We start from the raw sequence: 23,114 nt of genomic DNA, 5'->3' as shown, positions 1-23,114 counted from the left end.
TTAGTGCAGGCGCAAAACCAGGTTTTATACAGTAGCACATAAGGAGTGAGAAAGCTGCTGAGGCTCGACGTTACACTTTTACAAAAACAATCATTAGTTAGATATAAACGGCAGTAATTGATTCAGTAGGACTCCTTATCCATGTAAACGATCATTGTGACATCTGAATTCATTAATTATCTGAAATACACTGCGTGTGCGTGTGATGTTAAATGTTTGAACCAAGGTTAACGGTTAAAGTGTCAGAGAATGGGTGGTGATTTTTTGACGTCCTCCCATGATCTGAAGTGAGCGTGCGTGTTTGTGTTGGTGAAAGTTTAAGAAATGTACAACTGTCGGTTCAGCTCTCTGGTGCTCCCTGCTGGCAGTATCACTATACTGTCCTCATGTTTCACAAAAATAGTTTTGAGAGACGTTGTCAGTTTTTGTATGTTGCTTAAATCCTCCAAAGCGGTTGGCAGTAAACATCAGGTCACGGTACGCCACGGTAGGCCACGGAGTCAATGAGCTCGAGTTGAAAAAGAAAAAGCTTACAGCACCTGGTATTCCCAGGCGGTCTCCCATCCAAGTACTAACCAGGCCCGACCCTGCTTAGCTTCCGAGATCAGACGAGATCGGGCGTGTTCAGGGTGGTATGGCCGTAAGCAATTAGTGCAGGCGCAAAACCAGGTTTTATACAGTAGCACATAAGGAGTGAGAAAGCTGCTGAGGCTCGACGTTACACTTTTACAAAAACAATCATTAGTTAGATATAAACGGCAGTAATTGATTCAGTAGGACTCCTTATCCATGTAAACGATCATTGTGACATCTGAATTCATTAATTATCTGAAATACACTGCGTGTGCGTGTGATGTTAAATGTTTGAACCAAGGTTAACGGTTAAAGTGTCAGAGAATGGGTGGTGATTTTTTGACGTCCTCCCATGATCTGAAGTGAGCGTGCGTGTTTGTGTTGGTGAAAGTTTAAGAAATGTACAACTGTCGGTTCAGCTCTCTGGTGCTCCCTGCTGGCAGTATCACTATACTGTCCTCATGTTTCACAAAAATAGTTTTGAGAGACGTTGTCAGTTTTTGTATGTTGCTTAAATCCTCCAAAGCGGTTGGCAGTAAACATCAGGTCACGGTACGCCACGGTAGGCCACGGAGTCAATGAGCTCGAGTTGAAAAAGAAAAAGCTTACAGCACCTGGTATTCCCAGGCGGTCTCCCATCCAAGTACTAACCAGGCCCGACCCTGCTTAGCTTCCGAGATCAGACGAGATCGGGCGTGTTCAGGGTGGTATGGCCGTAAGCAATTAGTGCAGGCGCAAAACCAGGTTTTATACAGTAGCACATAAGGAGTGAGAAAGCTGCTGAGGCTCGACGTTACACTTTTACAAAAACAATCATTAGTTAGATATAAACGGCAGTAATTGATTCAGTAGGACTCCTTATCCATGTAAACGATCATTGTGACATCTGAATTCATTAATTATCTGAAATACACTGCGTGTGCGTGTGATGTTAAATGTTTGAACCAAGGTTAACGGTTAAAGTGTCAGAGAATGGGTGGTGATTTTTTGACGTCCTCCCATGATCTGAAGTGAGCGTGCGTGTTTGTGTTGGTGAAAGTTTAAGAAATGTACAACTGTCGGTTCAGCTCTCTGGTGCTCCCTGCTGGCAGTATCACTATACTGTCCTCATGTTTCACAAAAATAGTTTTGAGAGACGTTGTCAGTTTTTGTATGTTGCTTAAATCCTCCAAAGCGGTTGGCAGTAAACATCAGGTCACGGTACGCCACGGTAGGCCACGGAGTCAATGAGCTCGAGTTGAAAAAGAAAAAGCTTACAGCACCTGGTATTCCCAGGCGGTCTCCCATCCAAGTACTAACCAGGCCCGACCCTGCTTAGCTTCCGAGATCAGACGAGATCGGGCGTGTTCAGGGTGGTATGGCCGTAAGCAATTAGTGCAGGCGCAAAACCAGGTTTTATACAGTAGCACATAAGGAGTGAGAAAGCTGCTGAGGCTCGACGTTACACTTTTACAAAAACAATCATTAGTTAGATATAAACGGCAGTAATTGATTCAGTAGGACTCCTTATCCATGTAAACGATCATTGTGACATCTGAATTCATTAATTATCTGAAATACACTGCGTGTGCGTGTGATGTTAAATGTTTGAACCAAGGTTAACGGTTAAAGTGTCAGAGAATGGGTGGTGATTTTTTGACGTCCTCCCATGATCTGAAGTGAGCGTGCGTGTTTGTGTTGGTGAAAGTTTAAGAAATGTACAACTGTCGGTTCAGCTCTCTGGTGCTCCCTGCTGGCAGTATCACTATACTGTCCTCATGTTTCACAAAAATAGTTTTGAGAGACGTTGTCAGTTTTTGTATGTTGCTTAAATCCTCCAAAGCGGTTGGCAGTAAACATCAGGTCACGGTACGCCACGGTAGGCCACGGAGTCAATGAGCTCGAGTTGAAAAAGAAAAAGCTTACAGCACCTGGTATTCCCAGGCGGTCTCCCATCCAAGTACTAACCAGGCCCGACCCTGCTTAGCTTCCGAGATCAGACGAGATCGGGCGTGTTCAGGGTGGTATGGCCGTAAGCAATTAGTGCAGGCGCAAAACCAGGTTTTATACAGTAGCACATAAGGAGTGAGAAAGCTGCTGAGGCTCGACGTTACACTCTTACAAAAACAATCATTAGTTAGATATAAACGGCAGTAATTGATTCAGTAGGACTCCTTATCCATGTAAACGATCATTGTGACATCTGAATTCATTAATTATCTGAAATACACTGCGTGTGCGTGTGATGTTAAATGTTTGAACCAAGGTTAACGGTTAAAGTGTCAGAGAATGGGTGGTGATTTTTTGACGTCCTCCCATGATCTGAAGTGAGCGTGCGTGTTTGTGTTGGTGAAAGTTTAAGAAATGTACAACTGTCGGTTCAGCTCTCTGGTGCTCCCTGCTGGCAGTATCACTATACTGTCCTCATGTTTCACAAAAATAGTTTTGAGAGACGTTGTCAGTTTTTGTATGTTGCTTAAATCCTCCAAAGCGGTTGGCAGTAAACATCAGGTCACGGTACGCCACGGTAGGCCACGGAGTCAATGAGCTCGAGTTGAAAAAGAAAAAGCTTACAGCACCTGGTATTCCCAGGCGGTCTCCCATCCAAGTACTAACCAGGCCCGACCCTGCTTAGCTTCCGAGATCAGACGAGATCGGGCGTGTTCAGGGTGGTATGGCCGTAAGCAATTAGTGCAGGCGCAAAACCAGGTTTTATACAGTAGCACATAAGGAGTGAGAAAGCTGCTGAGGCTCGACGTTACACTCTTACAAAAACAATCATTAGTTAGATATAAACGGCAGTAATTGATTCAGTAGGACTCCTTATCCATGTAAACGATCATTGTGACATCTGAATTCATTAATTATCTGAAATACACTGCGTGTGCGTGTGATGTTAAATGTTTGAACCAAGGTTAACGGTTAAAGTGTCAGAGAATGGGTGGTGATTTTTTGACGTCCTCCCATGATCTGAAGTGAGCGTGCGTGTTTGTGTTGGTGAAAGTTTAAGAAATGTACAACTGTCGGTTCAGCTCTCTGGTGCTCCCTGCTGGCAGTATCACTATACTGTCCTCATGTTTCACAAAAATAGTTTTGAGAGACGTTGTCAGTTTTTGTATGTTGCTTAAATCCTCCAAAGCGGTTGGCAGTAAACATCAGGTCACGGTACGCCACGGTAGGCCACGGAGTCAATGAGCTCGAGTTGAAAAAGAAAAAGCTTACAGCACCTGGTATTCCCAGGCGGTCTCCCATCCAAGTACTAACCAGGCCCGACCCTGCTTAGCTTCCGAGATCAGACGAGATCGGGCGTGTTCAGGGTGGTATGGCCGTAAGCAATTAGTGCAGGCGCAAAACCAGGTTTTATACAGTAGCACATAAGGAGTGAGAAAGCTGCTGAGGCTCGACGTTACACTTTTACAAAAACAATCATTAGTTAGATATAAACGGCAGTAATTGATTCAGTAGGACTCCTTATCCATGTAAACGATCATTGTGACATCTGAATTCATTAATTATCTGAAATACACTGCGTGTGCGTGTGATGTTAAATGTTTGAACCAAGGTTAACGGTTAAAGTGTCAGAGAATGGGTGGTGATTTTTTGACGTCCTCCCATGATCTGAAGTGAGCGTGCGTGTTTGTGTTGGTGAAAGTTTAAGAAATGTACAACTGTCGGTTCAGCTCTCTGGTGCTCCCTGCTGGCAGTATCACTATACTGTCCTCATGTTTCACAAAAATAGTTTTGAGAGACGTTGTCAGTTTTTGTATGTTGCTTAAATCCTCCAAAGCGGTTGGCAGTAAACATCAGGTCACGGTACGCCACGGTAGGCCACGGAGTCAATGAGCTCGAGTTGAAAAAGAAAAAGCTTACAGCACCTGGTATTCCCAGGCGGTCTCCCATCCAAGTACTAACCAGGCCCGACCCTGCTTAGCTTCCGAGATCAGACGAGATCGGGCGTGTTCAGGGTGGTATGGCCGTAAGCAATTAGTGCAGGCGCAAAACCAGGTTTTATACAGTAGCACATAAGGAGTGAGAAAGCTGCTGAGGCTCGACGTTACACTTTTACAAAAACAATCATTAGTTAGATATAAACGGCAGTAATTGATTCAGTAGGACTCCTTATCCATGTAAACGATCATTGTGACATCTGAATTCATTAATTATCTGAAATACACTGCGTGTGCGTGTGATGTTAAATGTTTGAACCAAGGTTAACGGTTAAAGTGTCAGAGAATGGGTGGTGATTTTTTGACGTCCTCCCATGATCTGAAGTGAGCGTGCGTGTTTGTGTTGGTGAAAGTTTAAGAAATGTACAACTGTCGGTTCAGCTCTCTGGTGCTCCCTGCTGGCAGTATCACTATACTGTCCTCATGTTTCACAAAAATAGTTTTGAGAGACGTTGTCAGTTTTTGTATGTTGCTTAAATCCTCCAAAGCGGTTGGCAGTAAACATCAGGTCACGGTACGCCACGGTAGGCCACGGAGTCAATGAGCTCGAGTTGAAAAAGAAAAAGCTTACAGCACCTGGTATTCCCAGGCGGTCTCCCATCCAAGTACTAACCAGGCCCGACCCTGCTTAGCTTCCGAGATCAGACGAGATCGGGCGTGTTCAGGGTGGTATGGCCGTAAGCAATTAGTGCAGGCGCAAAACCAGGTTTTATACAGTAGCACATAAGGAGTGAGAAAGCTGCTGAGGCTCGACGTTACACTTTTACAAAAACAATCATTAGTTAGATATAAACGGCAGTAATTGATTCAGTAGGACTCCTTATCCATGTAAACGATCATTGTGACATCTGAATTCATTAATTATCTGAAATACACTGCGTGTGCGTGTGATGTTAAATGTTTGAACCAAGGTTAACGGTTAAAGTGTCAGAGAATGGGTGGTGATTTTTTGACGTCCTCCCATGATCTGAAGTGAGCGTGCGTGTTTGTGTTGGTGAAAGTTTAAGAAATGTACAACTGTCGGTTCAGCTCTCTGGTGCTCCCTGCTGGCAGTATCACTATACTGTCCTCATGTTTCACAAAAATAGTTTTGAGAGACGTTGTCAGTTTTTGTATGTTGCTTAAATCCTCCAAAGCGGTTGGCAGTAAACATCAGGTCACGGTACGCCACGGTAGGCCACGGAGTCAATGAGCTCGAGTTGAAAAAGAAAAAGCTTACAGCACCTGGTATTCCCAGGCGGTCTCCCATCCAAGTACTAACCAGGCCCGACCCTGCTTAGCTTCCGAGATCAGACGAGATCGGGCGTGTTCAGGGTGGTATGGCCGTAAGCAATTAGTGCAGGCGCAAAACCAGGTTTTATACAGTAGCACATAAGGAGTGAGAAAGCTGCTGAGGCTCGACGTTACACTTTTACAAAAACAATCATTAGTTAGATATAAACGGCAGTAATTGATTCAGTAGGACTCCTTATCCATGTAAACGATCATTGTGACATCTGAATTCATTAATTATCTGAAATACACTGCGTGTGCGTGTGATGTTAAATGTTTGAACCAAGGTTAACGGTTAAAGTGTCAGAGAATGGGTGGTGATTTTTTGACGTCCTCCCATGATCTGAAGTGAGCGTGCGTGTTTGTGTTGGTGAAAGTTTAAGAAATGTACAACTGTCGGTTCAGCTCTCTGGTGCTCCCTGCTGGCAGTATCACTATACTGTCCTCATGTTTCACAAAAATAGTTTTGAGAGACGTTGTCAGTTTTTGTATGTTGCTTAAATCCTCCAAAGCGGTTGGCAGTAAACATCAGGTCACGGTACGCCACGGTAGGCCACGGAGTCAATGAGCTCGAGTTGAAAAAGAAAAAGCTTACAGCACCTGGTATTCCCAGGCGGTCTCCCATCCAAGTACTAACCAGGCCCGACCCTGCTTAGCTTCCGAGATCAGACGAGATCGGGCGTGTTCAGGGTGGTATGGCCGTAAGCAATTAGTGCAGGCGCAAAACCAGGTTTTATACAGTAGCACATAAGGAGTGAGAAAGCTGCTGAGGCTCGACGTTACACTTTACAAAAACAATCATTAGTTAGATATAAACGGCAGTAATTGATTCAGTAGGACTCCTTATCCATGTAAACGATCATTGTGACATCTGAATTCATTAATTATCTGAAATACACTGCGTGTGCGTGTGATGTTAAATGTTTGAACCAAGGTTAACGGTTAAAGTGTCAGAGAATGGGTGGTGATTTTTTGACGTCCTCCCATGATCTGAAGTGAGCGTGCGTGTTTGTGTTGGTGAAAGTTTAAGAAATGTACAACTGTCGGTTCAGCTCTCTGGTGCTCCCTGCTGGCAGTATCACTATACTGTCCTCATGTTTCACAAAAATAGTTTTGAGAGACGTTGTCAGTTTTTGTATGTTGCTTAAATCCTCCAAAGCGGTTGGCAGTAAACATCAGGTCACGGTACGCCACGGTAGGCCACGGAGTCAATGAGCTCGAGTTGAAAAAGAAAAAGCTTACAGCACCTGGTATTCCCAGGCGGTCTCCCATCCAAGTACTAACCAGGCCCGACCCTGCTTAGCTTCCGAGATCAGACGAGATCGGGCGTGTTCAGGGTGGTATGGCCGTAAGCAATTAGTGCAGGCGCAAAACCAGGTTTTATACAGTAGCACATAAGGAGTGAGAAAGCTGCTGAGGCTCGACGTTACACTTTTACAAAAACAATCATTAGTTAGATATAAACGGCAGTAATTGATTCAGTAGGACTCCTTATCCATGTAAACGATCATTGTGACATCTGAATTCATTAATTATCTGAAATACACTGCGTGTGCGTGTGATGTTAAATGTTTGAACCAAGGTTAACGGTTAAAGTGTCAGAGAATGGGTGGTGATTTTTTGACGTCCTCCCATGATCTGAAGTGAGCGTGCGTGTTTGTGTTGGTGAAAGTTTAAGAAATGTACAACTGTCGGTTCAGCTCTCTGGTGCTCCCTGCTGGCAGTATCACTATACTGTCCTCATGTTTCACAAAAATAGTTTTGAGAGACGTTGTCAGTTTTTGTATGTTGCTTAAATCCTCCAAAGCGGTTGGCAGTAAACATCAGGTCACGGTACGCCACGGTAGGCCACGGAGTCAATGAGCTCGAGTTGAAAAAGAAAAAGCTTACAGCACCTGGTATTCCCAGGCGGTCTCCCATCCAAGTACTAACCAGGCCCGACCCTGCTTAGCTTCCGAGATCAGACGAGATCGGGCGTGTTCAGGGTGGTATGGCCGTAAGCAATTAGTGCAGGCGCAAAACCAGGTTTTATACAGTAGCACATAAGGAGTGAGAAAGCTGCTGAGGCTCGACGTTACACTTTACAAAAACAATCATTAGTTAGATATAAACGGCAGTAATTGATTCAGTAGGACTCCTTATCCATGTAAACGATCATTGTGACATCTGAATTCATTAATTATCTGAAATACACTGCGTGTGCGTGTGATGTTAAATGTTTGAACCAAGGTTAACGGTTAAAGTGTCAGAGAATGGGTGGTGATTTTTTGACGTCCTCCCATGATCTGAAGTGAGCGTGCGTGTTTGTGTTGGTGAAAGTTTAAGAAATGTACAACTGTCGGTTCAGCTCTCTGGTGCTCCCTGCTGGCAGTATCACTATACTGTCCTCATGTTTCACAAAAATAGTTTTGAGAGACGTTGTCAGTTTTTGTATGTTGCTTAAATCCTCCAAAGCGGTTGGCAGTAAACATCAGGTCACGGTACGCCACGGTAGGCCACGGAGTCAATGAGCTCGAGTTGAAAAAGAAAAAGCTTACAGCACCTGGTATTCCCAGGCGGTCTCCCATCCAAGTACTAACCAGGCCCGACCCTGCTTAGCTTCCGAGATCAGACGAGATCGGGCGTGTTCAGGGTGGTATGGCCGTAAGCAATTAGTGCAGGCGCAAAACCAGGTTTTATACAGTAGCACATAAGGAGTGAGAAAGCTGCTGAGGCTCGACGTTACACTCTTACAAAAACAATCATTAGTTAGATATAAACGGCAGTAATTGATTCAGTAGGACTCCTTATCCATGTAAACGATCATTGTGACATCTGAATTCATTAATTATCTGAAATACACTGCGTGTGCGTGTGATGTTAAATGTTTGAACCAAGGTTAACGGTTAAAGTGTCAGAGAATGGGTGGTGATTTTTTGACGTCCTCCCATGATCTGAAGTGAGCGTGCGTGTTTGTGTTGGTGAAAGTTTAAGAAATGTACAACTGTCGGTTCAGCTCTCTGGTGCTCCCTGCTGGCAGTATCACTATACTGTCCTCATGTTTCACAAAAATAGTTTTGAGAGACGTTGTCAGTTTTTGTATGTTGCTTAAATCCTCCAAAGCGGTTGGCAGTAAACATCAGGTCACGGTACGCCACGGTAGGCCACGGAGTCAATGAGCTCGAGTTGAAAAAGAAAAAGCTTACAGCACCTGGTATTCCCAGGCGGTCTCCCATCCAAGTACTAACCAGGCCCGACCCTGCTTAGCTTCCGAGATCAGACGAGATCGGGCGTGTTCAGGGTGGTATGGCCGTAAGCAATTAGTGCAGGCGCAAAACCAGGTTTTATACAGTAGCACATAAGGAGTGAGAAAGCTGCTGAGGCTCGACGTTACACTTTTACAAAAACAATCATTAGTTAGATATAAACGGCAGTAATTGATTCAGTAGGACTCCTTATCCATGTAAACGATCATTGTGACATCTGAATTCATTAATTATCTGAAATACACTGCGTGTGCGTGTGATGTTAAATGTTTGAACCAAGGTTAACGGTTAAAGTGTCAGAGAATGGGTGGTGATTTTTTGACGTCCTCCCATGATCTGAAGTGAGCGTGCGTGTTTGTGTTGGTGAAAGTTTAAGAAATGTACAACTGTCGGTTCAGCTCTCTGGTGCTCCCTGCTGGCAGTATCACTATACTGTCCTCATGTTTCACAAAAATAGTTTTGAGAGACGTTGTCAGTTTTTGTATGTTGCTTAAATCCTCCAAAGCGGTTGGCAGTAAACATCAGGTCACGGTACGCCACGGTAGGCCACGGAGTCAATGAGCTCGAGTTGAAAAAGAAAAAGCTTACAGCACCTGGTATTCCCAGGCGGTCTCCCATCCAAGTACTAACCAGGCCCGACCCTGCTTAGCTTCCGAGATCAGACGAGATCGGGCGTGTTCAGGGTGGTATGGCCGTAAGCAATTAGTGCAGGCGCAAAACCAGGTTTTATACAGTAGCACATAAGGAGTGAGAAAGCTGCTGAGGCTCGACGTTACACTTTTACAAAAACAATCATTAGTTAGATATAAACGGCAGTAATTGATTCAGTAGGACTCCTTATCCATGTAAACGATCATTGTGACATCTGAATTCATTAATTATCTGAAATACACTGCGTGTGCGTGTGATGTTAAATGTTTGAACCAAGGTTAACGGTTAAAGTGTCAGAGAATGGGTGGTGATTTTTTGACGTCCTCCCATGATCTGAAGTGAGCGTGCGTGTTTGTGTTGGTGAAAGTTTAAGAAATGTACAACTGTCGGTTCAGCTCTCTGGTGCTCCCTGCTGGCAGTATCACTATACTGTCCTCATGTTTCACAAAAATAGTTTTGAGAGACGTTGTCAGTTTTTGTATGTTGCTTAAATCCTCCAAAGCGGTTGGCAGTAAACATCAGGTCACGGTACGCCACGGTAGGCCACGGAGTCAATGAGCTCGAGTTGAAAAAGAAAAAGCTTACAGCACCTGGTATTCCCAGGCGGTCTCCCATCCAAGTACTAACCAGGCCCGACCCTGCTTAGCTTCCGAGATCAGACGAGATCGGGCGTGTTCAGGGTGGTATGGCCGTAAGCAATTAGTGCAGGCGCAAAACCAGGTTTTATACAGTAGCACATAAGGAGTGAGAAAGCTGCTGAGGCTCGACGTTACACTTTTACAAAAACAATCATTAGTTAGATATAAACGGCAGTAATTGATTCAGTAGGACTCCTTATCCATGTAAACGATCATTGTGACATCTGAATTCATTAATTATCTGAAATACACTGCGTGTGCGTGTGATGTTAAATGTTTGAACCAAGGTTAACGGTTAAAGTGTCAGAGAATGGGTGGTGATTTTTTGACGTCCTCCCATGATCTGAAGTGAGCGTGCGTGTTTGTGTTGGTGAAAGTTTAAGAAATGTACAACTGTCGGTTCAGCTCTCTGGTGCTCCCTGCTGGCAGTATCACTATACTGTCCTCATGTTTCACAAAAATAGTTTTGAGAGACGTTGTCAGTTTTTGTATGTTGCTTAAATCCTCCAAAGCGGTTGGCAGTAAACATCAGGTCACGGTACGCCACGGTAGGCCACGGAGTCAATGAGCTCGAGTTGAAAAAGAAAAAGCTTACAGCACCTGGTATTCCCAGGCGGTCTCCCATCCAAGTACTAACCAGGCCCGACCCTGCTTAGCTTCCGAGATCAGACGAGATCGGGCGTGTTCAGGGTGGTATGGCCGTAAGCAATTAGTGCAGGCGCAAAACCAGGTTTTATACAGTAGCACATAAGGAGTGAGAAAGCTGCTGAGGCTCGACGTTACACTTTTACAAAAACAATCATTAGTTAGATATAAACGGCAGTAATTGATTCAGTAGGACTCCTTATCCATGTAAACGATCATTGTGACATCTGAATTCATTAATTATCTGAAATACACTGCGTGTGCGTGTGATGTTAAATGTTTGAACCAAGGTTAACGGTTAAAGTGTCAGAGAATGGGTGGTGATTTTTTGACGTCCTCCCATGATCTGAAGTGAGCGTGCGTGTTTGTGTTGGTGAAAGTTTAAGAAATGTACAACTGTCGGTTCAGCTCTCTGGTGCTCCCTGCTGGCAGTATCACTATACTGTCCTCATGTTTCACAAAAATAGTTTTGAGAGACGTTGTCAGTTTTTGTATGTTGCTTAAATCCTCCAAAGCGGTTGGCAGTAAACATCAGGTCACGGTACGCCACGGTAGGCCACGGAGTCAATGAGCTCGAGTTGAAAAAGAAAAAGCTTACAGCACCTGGTATTCCCAGGCGGTCTCCCATCCAAGTACTAACCAGGCCCGACCCTGCTTAGCTTCCGAGATCAGACGAGATCGGGCGTGTTCAGGGTGGTATGGCCGTAAGCAATTAGTGCAGGCGCAAAACCAGGTTTTATACAGTAGCACATAAGGAGTGAGAAAGCTGCTGAGGCTCGACGTTACACTTTTACAAAAACAATCATTAGTTAGATATAAACGGCAGTAATTGATTCAGTAGGACTCCTTATCCATGTAAACGATCATTGTGACATCTGAATTCATTAATTATCTGAAATACACTGCGTGTGCGTGTGATGTTAAATGTTTGAACCAAGGTTAACGGTTAAAGTGTCAGAGAATGGGTGGTGATTTTTTGACGTCCTCCCATGATCTGGGCCCCGTTTCCCGAAAGCGTCGTTAGCCTAAGTGGATCGTGAAGTGCGTCGAAAGGGCATCGTAGAGTTTTCACCGCGTTTCCCGAAAGCATCGTGGGGAACGAACGTCTTGAAAACGCTCGTAGCTAACGAGTACTCCAGGGGTGCTCGTAGGTACTCGTAGGACGCTAAGAGCATCGTCAGCTATAGCCTCAGTGGCGACACCATCGGACATTCCGTCTATTGGATGCGTTTTATTAAAACGCATTGCGCCTTTATGTTCTTAGTTTGGTAATTAATAAAGATTATTAATTAATTTATTAATAAAGATGTTAAAATGGCCAAAATAAAACGGGACAGTCCAGAAAATGTTTGCGCAGGCAGGGCACTCAAAATGTGTGAGAGAAAGTGGGGGGATTTGTGCAGACTGACATAGGCTACTCATAAAACATAGCATAAAATAATGTAAAAAAAATTAAATTAAATAAATTAAAAAAATAAAAAATAACGAAATAAAAGAAATTAAAAAAATAAAACATAAAGAAATAAAAAATATATAAAAAACAAGCAAAGGAGCAGGCAAAAGGCTGGGATATGGTGGGGATTGGTCACGTTGACGGGAATGTTTAGTGACATGAGGGAGGGTGGAGGGGGTTAAAAAAAAGTCTCAATCACTATTCGACGCGCATGAAAACCAGCCGCGTAGTTATGAGGGAGGCCGTCCTCACACCGATCTTCCTCATCGTCATCGTCCTCAACGTCCTCCGGTTCAAGCAATGCCACCCCAGCCTTAGCTGCAATGTTGTGCAACATAGCCGTCACACATATCACGGCGCATGACTTGGCCGGCGAAAACTGGAGCCCTCCGCCTGACTTGTGAAGGCATCTAAGCGCAACTTCCACCTCCCGATCGTGCGCTCAACGATGCACCGGGCCAGACGGTGGGCATCGTTGTATTCCTCATCATGGACGTCTCCCGGGTTATTCACAGGTGTGAAGAGGAATTATTTCAGGGGGGAAAATGCCGTGAAACGCACAGTGCATTCAGGATTAGGACTGATATATGTCGGTTTAAGCCTAATCAATTGTGTTTTAATGTCTTTAGCATTCATATAATTGCAGTCTATTTTTTTCGTAGGCTACTCTGCTGTTGTCCTTGATGGGGATATATTTTAACCCTTTTTAACACAATTTTCCTGCGACATTCCTGCGTCTCCCCCTCCTACGGAGCCCATTTCAGCACCGTGTCAGTAGACAGTTACAATCCTACGACGTCGTGAGTGCAGCGAATGCGCGTTCACGTTAAGAGGAGTTTCGGGAAACGCTCCAAAGAAATTGACGATGGATCGCAAGATCCATCGTGAGAATGATCGTACGAGCGTGGATCCATCGTTATCGGGAAACGGGGCCCTGAAGTGAGCGTGCGTGTTTGTGTTGGTGAAAGTTTAAGAAATGTACAACTGTCGGTTCAGCTCTCTGGTGCTCCCTGCTGGCAGTATCACTATACTGTCCTCATGTTTCACAAAAATAGTTTTGAGAGACGTTGTCAGTTTTTGTATGTTGCTTAAATCCTCCAAAGCGGTTGGCAGTAAACATCAGGTCACGGTACGCCACGGTAGGCCACGGAGTCAATGAGCTCGAGTTGAAAAAGAAAAAGCTTACAGCACCTGGTATTCCCAGGCGGTCTCCCATCCAAGTACTAACCAGGCCCGACCCTGCTTAGCTTCCGAGATCAGACGAGATCGGGCGTGTTCAGGGTGGTATGGCCGTAAGCAATTAGTGCAGGCGCAAAACCAGGTTTTATACAGTAGCACATAAGGAGTGAGAAAGCTGCTGAGGCTCGACGTTACACTTTTACAAAAACAATCATTAGTTAGATATAAACGGCAGTAATTGATTCAGTAGGACTCCTTATCCATGTAAACGATCATTGTGACATCTGAATTCATTAATTATCTGAAATACACTGCGTGTGCGTGTGATGTTAAATGTTTGAACCAAGGTTAACGGTTAAAGTGTCAGAGAATGGGTGGTGATTTTTTGACGTCCTCCCATGATCTGAAGTGAGCGTGCGTGTTTGTGTTGGTGAAAGTTTAAGAAATGTACAACTGTCGGTTCAGCTCTCTGGTGCTCCCTGCTGGCAGTATCACTATACTGTCCTCATGTTTCACAAAAATAGTTTTGAGAGACGTTGTCAGTTTTTGTATGTTGCTTAAATCCTCCAAAGCGGTTGGCAGTAAACATCAGGTCACGGTACGCCACGGTAGGCCACGGAGTCAATGAGCTCGAGTTGAAAAAGAAAAAGCTTACAGCACCTGGTATTCCCAGGCGGTCTCCCATCCAAGTACTAACCAGGCCCGACCCTGCTTAGCTTCCGAGATCAGACGAGATCGGGCGTGTTCAGGGTGGTATGGCCGTAAGCAATTAGTGCAGGCGCAAAACCAGGTTTTATACAGTAGCACATAAGGAGTGAGAAAGCTGCTGAGGCTCGACGTTACACTTTTACAAAAACAATCATTAGTTAGATATAAACGGCAGTAATTGATTCAGTAGGACTCCTTATCCATGTAAACGATCATTGTGACATCTGAATTCATTAATTATCTGAAATACACTGCGTGTGCGTGTGATGTTAAATGTTTGAACCAAGGTTAACGGTTAAAGTGTCAGAGAATGGGTGGTGATTTTTTGACGTCCTCCCATGATCTGAAGTGAGCGTGCGTGTTTGTGTTGGTGAAAGTTTAAGAAATGTACAACTGTCGGTTCAGCTCTCTGGTGCTCCCTGCTGGCAGTATCACTATACTGTCCTCATGTTTCACAAAAATAGTTTTGAGAGACGTTGTCAGTTTTTGTATGTTGCTTAAATCCTCCAAAGCGGTTGGCAGTAAACATCAGGTCACGGTACGCCACGGTAGGCCACGGAGGCAATGAGCTCGAGTTGAAAAAGAAAAAGCTTACAGCACCTGGTATTCCCAGGCGGTCTCCCATCCAAGTACTAACCAGGCCCGACCCTGCTTAGCTTCCGAGATCAGACGAGATCGGGCGTGTTCAGGGTGGTATGGCCGTAAGCAATTAGTGCAGGCGCAAAACCAGGTTTTATACAGTAGCACATAAGGAGTGAGAAAGCTGCTGAGGCTCGACGTTACACTCTTACAAAAACAATCATTAGTTAGATATAAACGGCAGTAATTGATTCAGTAGGACTCCTTATCCATGTAAACGATCATTGTGACATCTGAATTCATTAATTATCTGAAATACACTGCGTGTGCGTGTGATGTTAAATGTTTGAACCAAGGTTAACGGTTAAAGTGTCAGAGAATGGGTGGTGATTTTTTGACGTCCTCCCATGATCTGAAGTGAGCGTGCGTGTTTGTGTTGGTGAAAGTTTAAGAAATGTACAACTGTCGGTTCAGCTCTCTGGTGCTCCCTGCTGGCAGTATCACTATACTGTCCTCATGTTTCACAAAAATAGTTTTGAGAGACGTTGTCAGTTTTTGTATGTTGCTTAAATCCTCCAAAGCGGTTGGCAGTAAACATCAGGTCACGGTACGCCACGGTAGGCCACGGAGTCAATGAGCTCGAGTTGAAAAAGAAAAAGCTTACAGCACCTGGTATTCCCAGGCGGTCTCCCATCCAAGTACTAACCAGGCCCGACCCTGCTTAGCTTCCGAGATCAGACGAGATCGGGCGTGTTCAGGGTGGTATGGCCGTAAGCAATTAGTGCAGGCGCAAAACCAGGTTTTATACAGTAGCACATAAGGAGTGAGAAAGCTGCTGAGGCTCGACGTTACACTTTTACAAAAACAATCATTAGTTAGATATAAACGGCAGTAATTGATTCAGTAGGACTCCTTATCCATGTAAACGATCATTGTGACATCTGAATTCATTAATTATCTGAAATACACTGCGTGTGCGTGTGATGTTAAATGTTTGAACCAAGGTTAACGGTTAAAGTGTCAGAGAATGGGTGGTGATTTTTTGACGTCCTCCCATGATCTGAAGTGAGCGTGCGTGTTTGTGTTGGTGAAAGTTTAAGAAATGTACAACTGTCGGTTCAGCTCTCTGGTGCTCCCTGCTGGCAGTATCACTATACTGTCCTCATGTTTCACAAAAATAGTTTTGAGAGACGTTGTCAGTTTTTGTATGTTGCTTAAATCCTCCAAAGCGGTTGGCAGTAAACATCAGGTCACGGTACGCCACGGTAGGCCACGGAGGCAATGAGCTCGAGTTGAAAAAGAAAAAGCTTACAGCACCTGGTATTCCCAGGCGGTCTCCCATCCAAGTACTAACCAGGCCCGACCCTGCTTAGCTTCCGAGATCAGACGAGATCGGGCGTGTTCAGGGTGGTATGGCCGTAAGCAATTAGTGCAGGCGCAAAACCAGGTTTTATACAGTAGCACATAAGGAGTGAGAAAGCTGCTGAGGCTCGACGTTACACTTTTACAAAAACAATCATTAGTTAGATATAAACGGCAGTAATTGATTCAGTAGGACTCCTTATCCATGTAAACGATCATTGTGACATCTGAATTCATTAATTATCTGAAATACACTGCGTGTGCGTGTGATGTTAAATGTTTGAACCAAGGTTAACGGTTAAAGTGTCAGAGAATGGGTGGTGATTTTTTGACGTCCTCCCATGATCTGAAGTGAGCGTGCGTGTTTGTGTTGGTGAAAGTTTAAGAAATGTACAACTGTCGGTTCAGCTCTCTGGTGCTCCCTGCTGGCAGTATCACTATACTGTCCTCATGTTTCACAAAAATAGTTTTGAGAGACGTTGTCAGTTTTTGTATGTTGCTTAAATCCTCCAAAGCGGTTGGCAGTAAACATCAGGTCACGGTACGCCACGGTAGGCCACGGAGTCAATGAGCTCGAGTTGAAAAAGAAAAAGCTTACAGCACCTGGTATTCCCAGGCGGTCTCCCATCCAAGTACTAACCAGGCCCGACCCTGCTTAGCTTCCGAGATCAGACGAGATCGGGCGTGTTCAGGGTGGTATGGCCGTAAGCAATTAGTGCAGGCGCAAAACCAGGTTTTATACAGTAGCACATAAGGAGTGAGAAAGCTGCTGAGGCTCGACGTTACACTTTTACAAAAACAATCATTAGTTAGATATAAACGGCAGTAATTGATTCAGTAGGACTCCTTATCCATGTAAACGATCATTGTGACATCTGAATTCATTAATTATCTGAAATACACTGCGTGTGCGTGTGATGTTAAATGTTTGAACCAAGGTTAACGGTTAAAGTGTCAGAGAATGGGTGGTGATTTTTTGACGTCCTCCCATGATCTGAAGTGAGCGTGCGTGTTTGTGTTGGTGAAAGTTTAAGAAATGTACAACTGTCGGTTCAGCTCTCTGGTGCTCCCTGCTGGCAGTATCACTATACTGTCCTCATGTTTCACAAAAATAGTTTTGAGAGACGTTGTCAGTTTTTGTATGTTGCTTAAATCCTCCAAAGCGGTTGGCAGTAAACATCAGGTCACGGTACGCCACGGTAGGCCACGGAGTCAATGAGCTCGAGTTGAAAAAGAAAAAGCTTACAGCACCTGGTATTCCCAGGCGGTCTCCCATCCAAGTACTAACCAGGCCCGACCCTGCTTAGCTTCCGAGATCAGACGAGATCGGGCGTGTTCAGGGTGGTATGGCCGTAAGCAATTAGTGCAGGCGCAAAACCAGGTTTTATACAGTAGCACATAAGGAGTGAGAAAGCTGCTGAGGCTCGACGTTACACTCTTACAAAAACAATCATTAGTTAGATATAAACGGCAGTAATTGATTCAGTAGGACTCCTTATCCATGTAAACGATCATTGTGACATCTGAATTCATTAATTATCTGAAATACACTGCGTGTGCGTGTGATGTTAAATGTTTGAACCAAGGTTAACGGTTAAAGTGTCAGAGAATGGGTGGTGATTTTTTGACGTCCTCCCATGATCTGAAGTGAGCGTGCGTGTTTGTGTTGGTGAAAGTTTAAGAAATGTACAACTGTCGGTTCAGCTCTCTGGTGCTCCCTGCTGGCAGTATCACTATACTGTCCTCATGTTTCACAAAAATAGTTTTGAGAGACGTTGTCAGTTTTTGTATGTTGCTTAAATCCTCCAAAGCGGTTGGCAGTAAACATCAGGTCACGGTACGCCACGGAGTCAATGAGCTCGAGTTGAAAAAGAAAAAGCTTACAGCACCTGGTATTCCCAGGCGGTCTCCCATCCAAGTACTAACCAGGCCCGACCCTGCTTAGCTTCCGAGATCAGACGAGATCGGGCGTGTTCAGGGTGGTATGGCCGTAAGCAATTAGTGCAGGCGCAAAACCAGGTTTTATACAGTAGCACATAAGGAGTGAGAAAGCTGCTGAGGCTCGACGTTACACTCTTACAAAAACAATCATTAGTTAGATATAAACGGCAGTAATTGATTCAGTAGGACTCCTTATCCATGTAAACGATCATTGTGACATCTGAATTCATTAATTATCTGAAATACACTGCGTGTGCGTGTGATGTTAAATGTTTGAACCAAGGTTAACGGTTAAAGTGTCAGAGAATGGGTGGTGATTTTTTGACGTCCTCCCATGATCTGGGCCCCGTTTCCCGAAAGCGTCGTTAGCCTAAGTGGATCGTGAAGTGCGTCGAAAGGGCATCGTAGAGTTTTCACCGCGTTTCCCGAAAGCATCGTGGGGAACGAACGTCTTGAAAACGCTCGTAGCTAACGAGTACTCCAGGGGTGCTCGTAGGTACTCGTAGGACGCTAAGAGCATCGTCAGCTATAGCCTCAGTGGCGACACCATCGGACATTCCGTCTATTGGATGCGTTTTATTAAAACGCATTGCGCCTTTATGTTCTTAGTTTGGTAATTAATAAAGATTATTAATTAATTTATTAATAAAGATGTTAAAATGGCCAAAATAAAACGGGACAGTCCAGAAAATGTTTGCGCAGGCAGGGCACTCAAAATGTGTGAGAGAAAGTGGGGGGATTTGTGCAGACTGACATAGGCTACTCATAAAACATAGCATAAAATAATGTAAACAAATTTTTAAATTAAATAAATTAAAAAAAATAAAAAATAACGAAATAAAAGAAATTAAAAAAAATAAAACATAAAGAAATAAAAAATATATAAAAAACAAGCAAAGGAGCAGGCAAAAGGCTGGGATATGGTGGGGATTGGTCACGTTGACGGGAATGTTTAGTGACATGAGGGAGGGTGGAGGGGGTTAAAAAAAGTCTCAATCACTATTCGACGCGCATGAAAACCAGCCGCGTAGTTATGAGGGAGGCCGTCCTCACACCGATCTTCCTCATCGTCATCGTCCTCAACGTCCTCCGGTTCAAGCAATGCCACCCCAGCCTTAGCTGCAATGTTGTGCAACATAGCCGTCACACATATCACGGCGCATGACTTGGCCGGCGAAAACTGGAGCCCTCCGCCTGACTTGTGAAGGCATCTAAGCGCAACTTCCACCTCCCGATCGTGCGCTCAACGATGCACCGGGCCAGACGGTGGGCATCGTTGTATTCCTCATCATGGACGTCTCCCGGGTTATTCACAGGTGTGAAGAGGAATTATTTCAGGGGGGAAAATGCCGTGAAACGCACAGTGCATTCAGGATTAGGACTGATATATGTCGGTTTAAGCCTAATCAATTGTGTTTTAATGTCTTTAGCATTCATATAATTGCAGTCTATTTTTTTCGTAGGCTACTCTGCTGTTGTCCTTGATGGGGATATATTTTAACCCTTTTTAACACAATTTTCCTGCGACATTCCTGCGTCTCCCCCTCCTACGGAGCCCATTTCAGCACCGTGTCAGTAGACAGTTACAATCCTACGACGTCGTGAGTGCAGCGAATGCGCGTTCACGTTAAGAGGAGTTTCGGGAAACGCTCCAAAGAAATTGACGATGGATCGCAAGATCCATCGTGAGAATGATCGTACGAGCGTGGATCCATCGTTATCGGGAAACGGGGCCCTGAAGTGAGCGTGCGTGTTTGTGTTGGTGAAGTTTAAGAAATGTACAACTGTCGGTTCAGCTCTCTGGTGCTCCCTGCTGGCAGTATCACTATACTGTCCTCATGTTTCACAAAAATAGTTTTGAGAGACGTTGTCAGTTTTTGTATGTTGCTTAAATCCTCCAAAGCGGTTGGCAGTAAACATCAGGTCACGGTACGCCACGGTAGGCCACGGAGTCAATGAGCTCGAGTTGAAAAAGAAAAAGCTTACAGCACCTGGTATTCCCAGGCGGTCTCCCATCCAAGTACTAACCAGGCCCGACCCTGCTTAGCTTCCGAGATCAGACGAGATCGGGCGTGTTCAGGGTGGTATGGCCGTAAGCAATTAGTGCAGGCGCAAAACCAGGTTTTATACAGTAGCACATAAGGAGTGAGAAAGCTGCTGAGGCTCGACGTTACACTCTTACAAAAACAATCATTAGTTAGATATAAACGGCAGTAATTGATTCAGTAGGACTCCTTATCCATGTAAACGATCATTGTGACATCTGAATTCATTAATTATCTGAAATACACTGCGTGTGCGTGTGATGTTAAATGTTTGAACCAAGGTTAACGGTTAAAGTGTCAGAGAATGGGTGGTGATTTTTTGACGTCCTCCCATGATCTGAAGTGAGCGTGCGTGTTTGTGTTGGTGAAAGTTTAAGAAATGTACAACTGTCGTTTCAGCTCTCTGGTGCTCCCTGCTGGCAGTATCACTATACTGTCCTCATGTTTCACAAAAATAGTTTTGAGAGACGTTGTCAGTTTTTGTATGTTGCTTAAATCCTCCAAAGCGGTTGGCAGTAAACATCAGGTCACGGTACGCCACGGTAGGCCACGGAGTCAATGAGCTCGAGTTGAAAAAGAAAAAGCTTACAGCACCTGGTATTCCCAGGCGGTCTCCCATCCAAGTACTAACCAGGCCCGACCCTGCTTAGCTTCCGAGATCAGACGAGATCGGGCGTGTTCAGGGTGGTATGGCCGTAAGCAATTAGTGCAGGCGCAAAACCAGGTTTATACAGTAGCACATAAGGAGTGAGAAAGCTGCTGAGGCTCGACGTTACACTTTTACAAAAACAATCATTAGTTAGATATAAACGGCAGTAATTGATTCAGTAGGACTCCTTATCCATGTAAACGATCATTGTGACATCTGAATTCATTAATTATCTGAAATACACTGCGTGTGCGTGTGATGTTAAATGTTTGAACCAAGGTTAACGGTTAAAGTGTCAGAGAATGGGTGGTGATTTTTTGACGTCCTCCCATGATCTGAAGTGAGCGTGCGTGTTTGTGTTGGTGAAAGTTTAAGAAATGTACAACTGTCGTTTCAGCTCTCTGGTGCTCCCTGCTGGCAGTATCACTATACTGTCCTCATGTTTCACAAAAATAGTTTTGAGAGACGTTGTCAGTTTTTGTATGTTGCTTAAATCCTCCAAAGCGGTTGGCAGTAAACATCAGGTCACGGTACGCCACGGTAGGCCACGGAGGCAATGAGCTCGAGTTGAAAAAGAAAAAGCTTACAGCACCTGGTATTCCCAGGCGGTCTCCCATCCAAGTACTAACCAGGCCCGACCCTGCTTAGCTTCCGAGATCAGACGAGATCGGGCGTGTTCAGGGTGGTATGGCCGTAAGCAATTAGTGCAGGCGCAAAACCAGGTTTTATACAGTAGCACATAAGGAGTGAGAAAGCTGCTGAGGCTCGACGTTACACTCTTACAAAAACAATCATTAGTTAGATATAAACGGCAGTAATTGATTCAGTAGGACTCCTTATCCATGTAAACGATCATTGTGACATCTGAATTCATTAATTATCTGAAATACACTGCGTGTGCGTGTGATGTTAAATGTTTGAACCAAGGTTAACGGTTAAAGTGTCAGAGAATGGGTGGTGATTTTTTGACGTCCTCCCATGATCTGAAGTGAGCGTGCGTGTTTGTGTTGGTGAAAGTTTAAGAAATGTACAACTGTCGGTTCAGCTCTCTGGTGCTCCCTGCTGGCAGTATCACTATACTGTCCTCATGTTTCACAAAAATAGTTTTGAGAGACGTTGTCAGTTTTTGTATGTTGCTTAAATCCTCCAAAGCGGTTGGCAGTAAACATCAGGTCACGGTACGCCACGGTAGGCCACGGAGGCAATGAGCTCGAGTTGAAAAAGAAAAAGCTTACAGCACCTGGTATTCCCAGGCGGTCTCCCATCCAAGTACTAACCAGGCCCTACCCTGCTTAGCTTCCGAGATCAGACGAGATCGGGCGTTGTTCAGGGTGGTATGGCCGTAAGCAATTAGTGCAGGCGCAAAACCAGGTTTTATACAGTAGCACATAAGGAGTGAGAAAGCTGCTGAGGCTCGACGTTACACTTTTACAAAAACAATCATTAGTTAGATATAAACGGCAGTAATTGATTCAGTAGGACTCCTTATCCATGTAAACGATCATTGTGACATCTGAATTCATTAATTATCTGAAATACACTGCGTGTGCGTGTGATGTTAAATGTTTGAACCAAGGTTAACGGTTAAAGTGTCAGAGAATGGGTGGTGATTTTTTGACGTCCTCCCATGATCTGAAGTGAGCGTGCGTGTTTGTGTTGGTGAAAGTTTAAGAAATGTACAACTGTCGGTTCAGCTCTCTGGTGCTCCCTGCTGGCAGTATCACTATACTGTCCTCATGTTTCACAAAAATAGTTTTGAGAGACGTTGTCAGTTTTTGTATGTTGCTTAAATCCTCCAAAGCGGTTGGCAGTAAACATCAGGTCACGGTACGCCACGGTAGGCCACGGAGTCAATGAGCTCGAGTTGAAAAAGAAAAAGCTTACAGCACCTGGTATTCCCAGGCGGTCTCCCATCCAAGTACTAACCAGGCCCGACCCTGCTTAGCTTCCGAGATCAGACGAGATCGGGCGTGTTCAGGGTGGTATGGCCGTAAGCAATTAGTGCAGGCGCAAAACCAGGTTTTATACAGTAGCACATAAGGAGTGAGAAAGCTGCTGAGGCTCGACGTTACACTTTTACAAAAACAATCATTAGTTAGATATAAACGGCAGTAATTGATTCAGTAGGACTCCTTATCCATGTAAACGATCATTGTGACATCTGAATTCATTTAATTATCTGAAATACACTGCGTGTGCGTGTGATGTTAAATGTTTGAACCAAGGTTAACGGTTAAAGTGTCAGAGA

The 23,114-nt window shown here is 44.5% G+C and overlaps 31 non-coding genes across 31 annotated transcripts; all 31 read right to left on the bottom strand.

Annotated features, from left to right (window-relative positions):
• Nucleotides 1–527: 527 nt before the first annotated feature.
• LOC130399152 (5S ribosomal RNA) lies at nt 528–646 on the bottom strand. The gene has a single exon (XR_008901681.1). It is a non-coding gene; the product is annotated as a 5S ribosomal RNA (ribosomal RNA).
• A 529-nt stretch (nt 647–1,175) lies between these two features.
• On the bottom strand, nt 1,176–1,294 carry LOC130399151 (5S ribosomal RNA). Its single transcript, XR_008901680.1, has one exon. It is a non-coding gene; the product is annotated as a 5S ribosomal RNA (ribosomal RNA).
• Nucleotides 1,295–1,823: 529 nt separating this feature from the next.
• LOC130399150 (5S ribosomal RNA) lies at nt 1,824–1,942 on the bottom strand. The gene has a single exon (XR_008901679.1). It is a non-coding gene; the product is annotated as a 5S ribosomal RNA (ribosomal RNA).
• A 529-nt stretch (nt 1,943–2,471) lies between these two features.
• Nucleotides 2,472–2,590, bottom strand: LOC130399148 (5S ribosomal RNA). The gene has a single exon (XR_008901677.1). It is a non-coding gene; the product is annotated as a 5S ribosomal RNA (ribosomal RNA).
• Nucleotides 2,591–3,119: 529 nt separating this feature from the next.
• On the bottom strand, nt 3,120–3,238 carry LOC130399147 (5S ribosomal RNA). The gene has a single exon (XR_008901676.1). It is a non-coding gene; the product is annotated as a 5S ribosomal RNA (ribosomal RNA).
• Nucleotides 3,239–3,767: 529 nt separating this feature from the next.
• LOC130399146 (5S ribosomal RNA) lies at nt 3,768–3,886 on the bottom strand. Its single transcript, XR_008901675.1, has one exon. It is a non-coding gene; the product is annotated as a 5S ribosomal RNA (ribosomal RNA).
• A 529-nt stretch (nt 3,887–4,415) lies between these two features.
• Nucleotides 4,416–4,534, bottom strand: LOC130399145 (5S ribosomal RNA). The gene has a single exon (XR_008901674.1). It is a non-coding gene; the product is annotated as a 5S ribosomal RNA (ribosomal RNA).
• Nucleotides 4,535–5,063: 529 nt separating this feature from the next.
• Nucleotides 5,064–5,182, bottom strand: LOC130399144 (5S ribosomal RNA). The gene has a single exon (XR_008901673.1). It is a non-coding gene; the product is annotated as a 5S ribosomal RNA (ribosomal RNA).
• A 529-nt stretch (nt 5,183–5,711) lies between these two features.
• Nucleotides 5,712–5,830, bottom strand: LOC130399143 (5S ribosomal RNA). Its single transcript, XR_008901672.1, has one exon. It is a non-coding gene; the product is annotated as a 5S ribosomal RNA (ribosomal RNA).
• A 529-nt stretch (nt 5,831–6,359) lies between these two features.
• LOC130399142 (5S ribosomal RNA) lies at nt 6,360–6,478 on the bottom strand. Its single transcript, XR_008901671.1, has one exon. It is a non-coding gene; the product is annotated as a 5S ribosomal RNA (ribosomal RNA).
• A 528-nt stretch (nt 6,479–7,006) lies between these two features.
• LOC130399141 (5S ribosomal RNA) lies at nt 7,007–7,125 on the bottom strand. Its single transcript, XR_008901670.1, has one exon. It is a non-coding gene; the product is annotated as a 5S ribosomal RNA (ribosomal RNA).
• A 529-nt stretch (nt 7,126–7,654) lies between these two features.
• Nucleotides 7,655–7,773, bottom strand: LOC130399140 (5S ribosomal RNA). The gene has a single exon (XR_008901669.1). It is a non-coding gene; the product is annotated as a 5S ribosomal RNA (ribosomal RNA).
• Nucleotides 7,774–8,301: 528 nt separating this feature from the next.
• Nucleotides 8,302–8,420, bottom strand: LOC130399139 (5S ribosomal RNA). Its single transcript, XR_008901668.1, has one exon. It is a non-coding gene; the product is annotated as a 5S ribosomal RNA (ribosomal RNA).
• Nucleotides 8,421–8,949: 529 nt separating this feature from the next.
• LOC130399136 (5S ribosomal RNA) lies at nt 8,950–9,068 on the bottom strand. Its single transcript, XR_008901666.1, has one exon. It is a non-coding gene; the product is annotated as a 5S ribosomal RNA (ribosomal RNA).
• A 529-nt stretch (nt 9,069–9,597) lies between these two features.
• On the bottom strand, nt 9,598–9,716 carry LOC130399135 (5S ribosomal RNA). The gene has a single exon (XR_008901665.1). It is a non-coding gene; the product is annotated as a 5S ribosomal RNA (ribosomal RNA).
• Nucleotides 9,717–10,245: 529 nt separating this feature from the next.
• Nucleotides 10,246–10,364, bottom strand: LOC130399134 (5S ribosomal RNA). Its single transcript, XR_008901664.1, has one exon. It is a non-coding gene; the product is annotated as a 5S ribosomal RNA (ribosomal RNA).
• A 529-nt stretch (nt 10,365–10,893) lies between these two features.
• LOC130399133 (5S ribosomal RNA) lies at nt 10,894–11,012 on the bottom strand. The gene has a single exon (XR_008901663.1). It is a non-coding gene; the product is annotated as a 5S ribosomal RNA (ribosomal RNA).
• Nucleotides 11,013–11,541: 529 nt separating this feature from the next.
• LOC130399132 (5S ribosomal RNA) lies at nt 11,542–11,660 on the bottom strand. The gene has a single exon (XR_008901662.1). It is a non-coding gene; the product is annotated as a 5S ribosomal RNA (ribosomal RNA).
• A 1,922-nt stretch (nt 11,661–13,582) lies between these two features.
• Nucleotides 13,583–13,701, bottom strand: LOC130399131 (5S ribosomal RNA). Its single transcript, XR_008901661.1, has one exon. It is a non-coding gene; the product is annotated as a 5S ribosomal RNA (ribosomal RNA).
• A 529-nt stretch (nt 13,702–14,230) lies between these two features.
• On the bottom strand, nt 14,231–14,349 carry LOC130399130 (5S ribosomal RNA). Its single transcript, XR_008901660.1, has one exon. It is a non-coding gene; the product is annotated as a 5S ribosomal RNA (ribosomal RNA).
• A 529-nt stretch (nt 14,350–14,878) lies between these two features.
• LOC130399129 (5S ribosomal RNA) lies at nt 14,879–14,997 on the bottom strand. The gene has a single exon (XR_008901659.1). It is a non-coding gene; the product is annotated as a 5S ribosomal RNA (ribosomal RNA).
• Nucleotides 14,998–15,526: 529 nt separating this feature from the next.
• LOC130399128 (5S ribosomal RNA) lies at nt 15,527–15,645 on the bottom strand. Its single transcript, XR_008901658.1, has one exon. It is a non-coding gene; the product is annotated as a 5S ribosomal RNA (ribosomal RNA).
• Nucleotides 15,646–16,174: 529 nt separating this feature from the next.
• Nucleotides 16,175–16,293, bottom strand: LOC130399127 (5S ribosomal RNA). Its single transcript, XR_008901657.1, has one exon. It is a non-coding gene; the product is annotated as a 5S ribosomal RNA (ribosomal RNA).
• A 529-nt stretch (nt 16,294–16,822) lies between these two features.
• LOC130399125 (5S ribosomal RNA) lies at nt 16,823–16,941 on the bottom strand. Its single transcript, XR_008901655.1, has one exon. It is a non-coding gene; the product is annotated as a 5S ribosomal RNA (ribosomal RNA).
• Nucleotides 16,942–17,470: 529 nt separating this feature from the next.
• LOC130399124 (5S ribosomal RNA) lies at nt 17,471–17,589 on the bottom strand. Its single transcript, XR_008901654.1, has one exon. It is a non-coding gene; the product is annotated as a 5S ribosomal RNA (ribosomal RNA).
• Nucleotides 17,590–18,108: 519 nt separating this feature from the next.
• LOC130399123 (5S ribosomal RNA) lies at nt 18,109–18,227 on the bottom strand. The gene has a single exon (XR_008901653.1). It is a non-coding gene; the product is annotated as a 5S ribosomal RNA (ribosomal RNA).
• A 1,924-nt stretch (nt 18,228–20,151) lies between these two features.
• On the bottom strand, nt 20,152–20,270 carry LOC130399122 (5S ribosomal RNA). The gene has a single exon (XR_008901652.1). It is a non-coding gene; the product is annotated as a 5S ribosomal RNA (ribosomal RNA).
• Nucleotides 20,271–20,799: 529 nt separating this feature from the next.
• Nucleotides 20,800–20,918, bottom strand: LOC130399120 (5S ribosomal RNA). The gene has a single exon (XR_008901651.1). It is a non-coding gene; the product is annotated as a 5S ribosomal RNA (ribosomal RNA).
• A 528-nt stretch (nt 20,919–21,446) lies between these two features.
• On the bottom strand, nt 21,447–21,565 carry LOC130399119 (5S ribosomal RNA). The gene has a single exon (XR_008901650.1). It is a non-coding gene; the product is annotated as a 5S ribosomal RNA (ribosomal RNA).
• Nucleotides 21,566–22,094: 529 nt separating this feature from the next.
• LOC130400254 (5S ribosomal RNA) lies at nt 22,095–22,214 on the bottom strand. The gene has a single exon (XR_008902730.1). It is a non-coding gene; the product is annotated as a 5S ribosomal RNA (ribosomal RNA).
• A 529-nt stretch (nt 22,215–22,743) lies between these two features.
• On the bottom strand, nt 22,744–22,862 carry LOC130399118 (5S ribosomal RNA). The gene has a single exon (XR_008901649.1). It is a non-coding gene; the product is annotated as a 5S ribosomal RNA (ribosomal RNA).
• Between the last annotated feature and the right edge of the window lie 252 nt (nt 22,863–23,114).

This window comes from Gadus chalcogrammus, chromosome 12 (genome assembly GCF_026213295.1).
Source record: "Gadus chalcogrammus isolate NIFS_2021 chromosome 12, NIFS_Gcha_1.0, whole genome shotgun sequence".
NCBI lineage: Eukaryota > Metazoa > Chordata > Actinopteri > Gadiformes > Gadidae > Gadus > Gadus chalcogrammus.
This window is presented reverse-complemented; position numbering and strand designations above follow the sequence as displayed.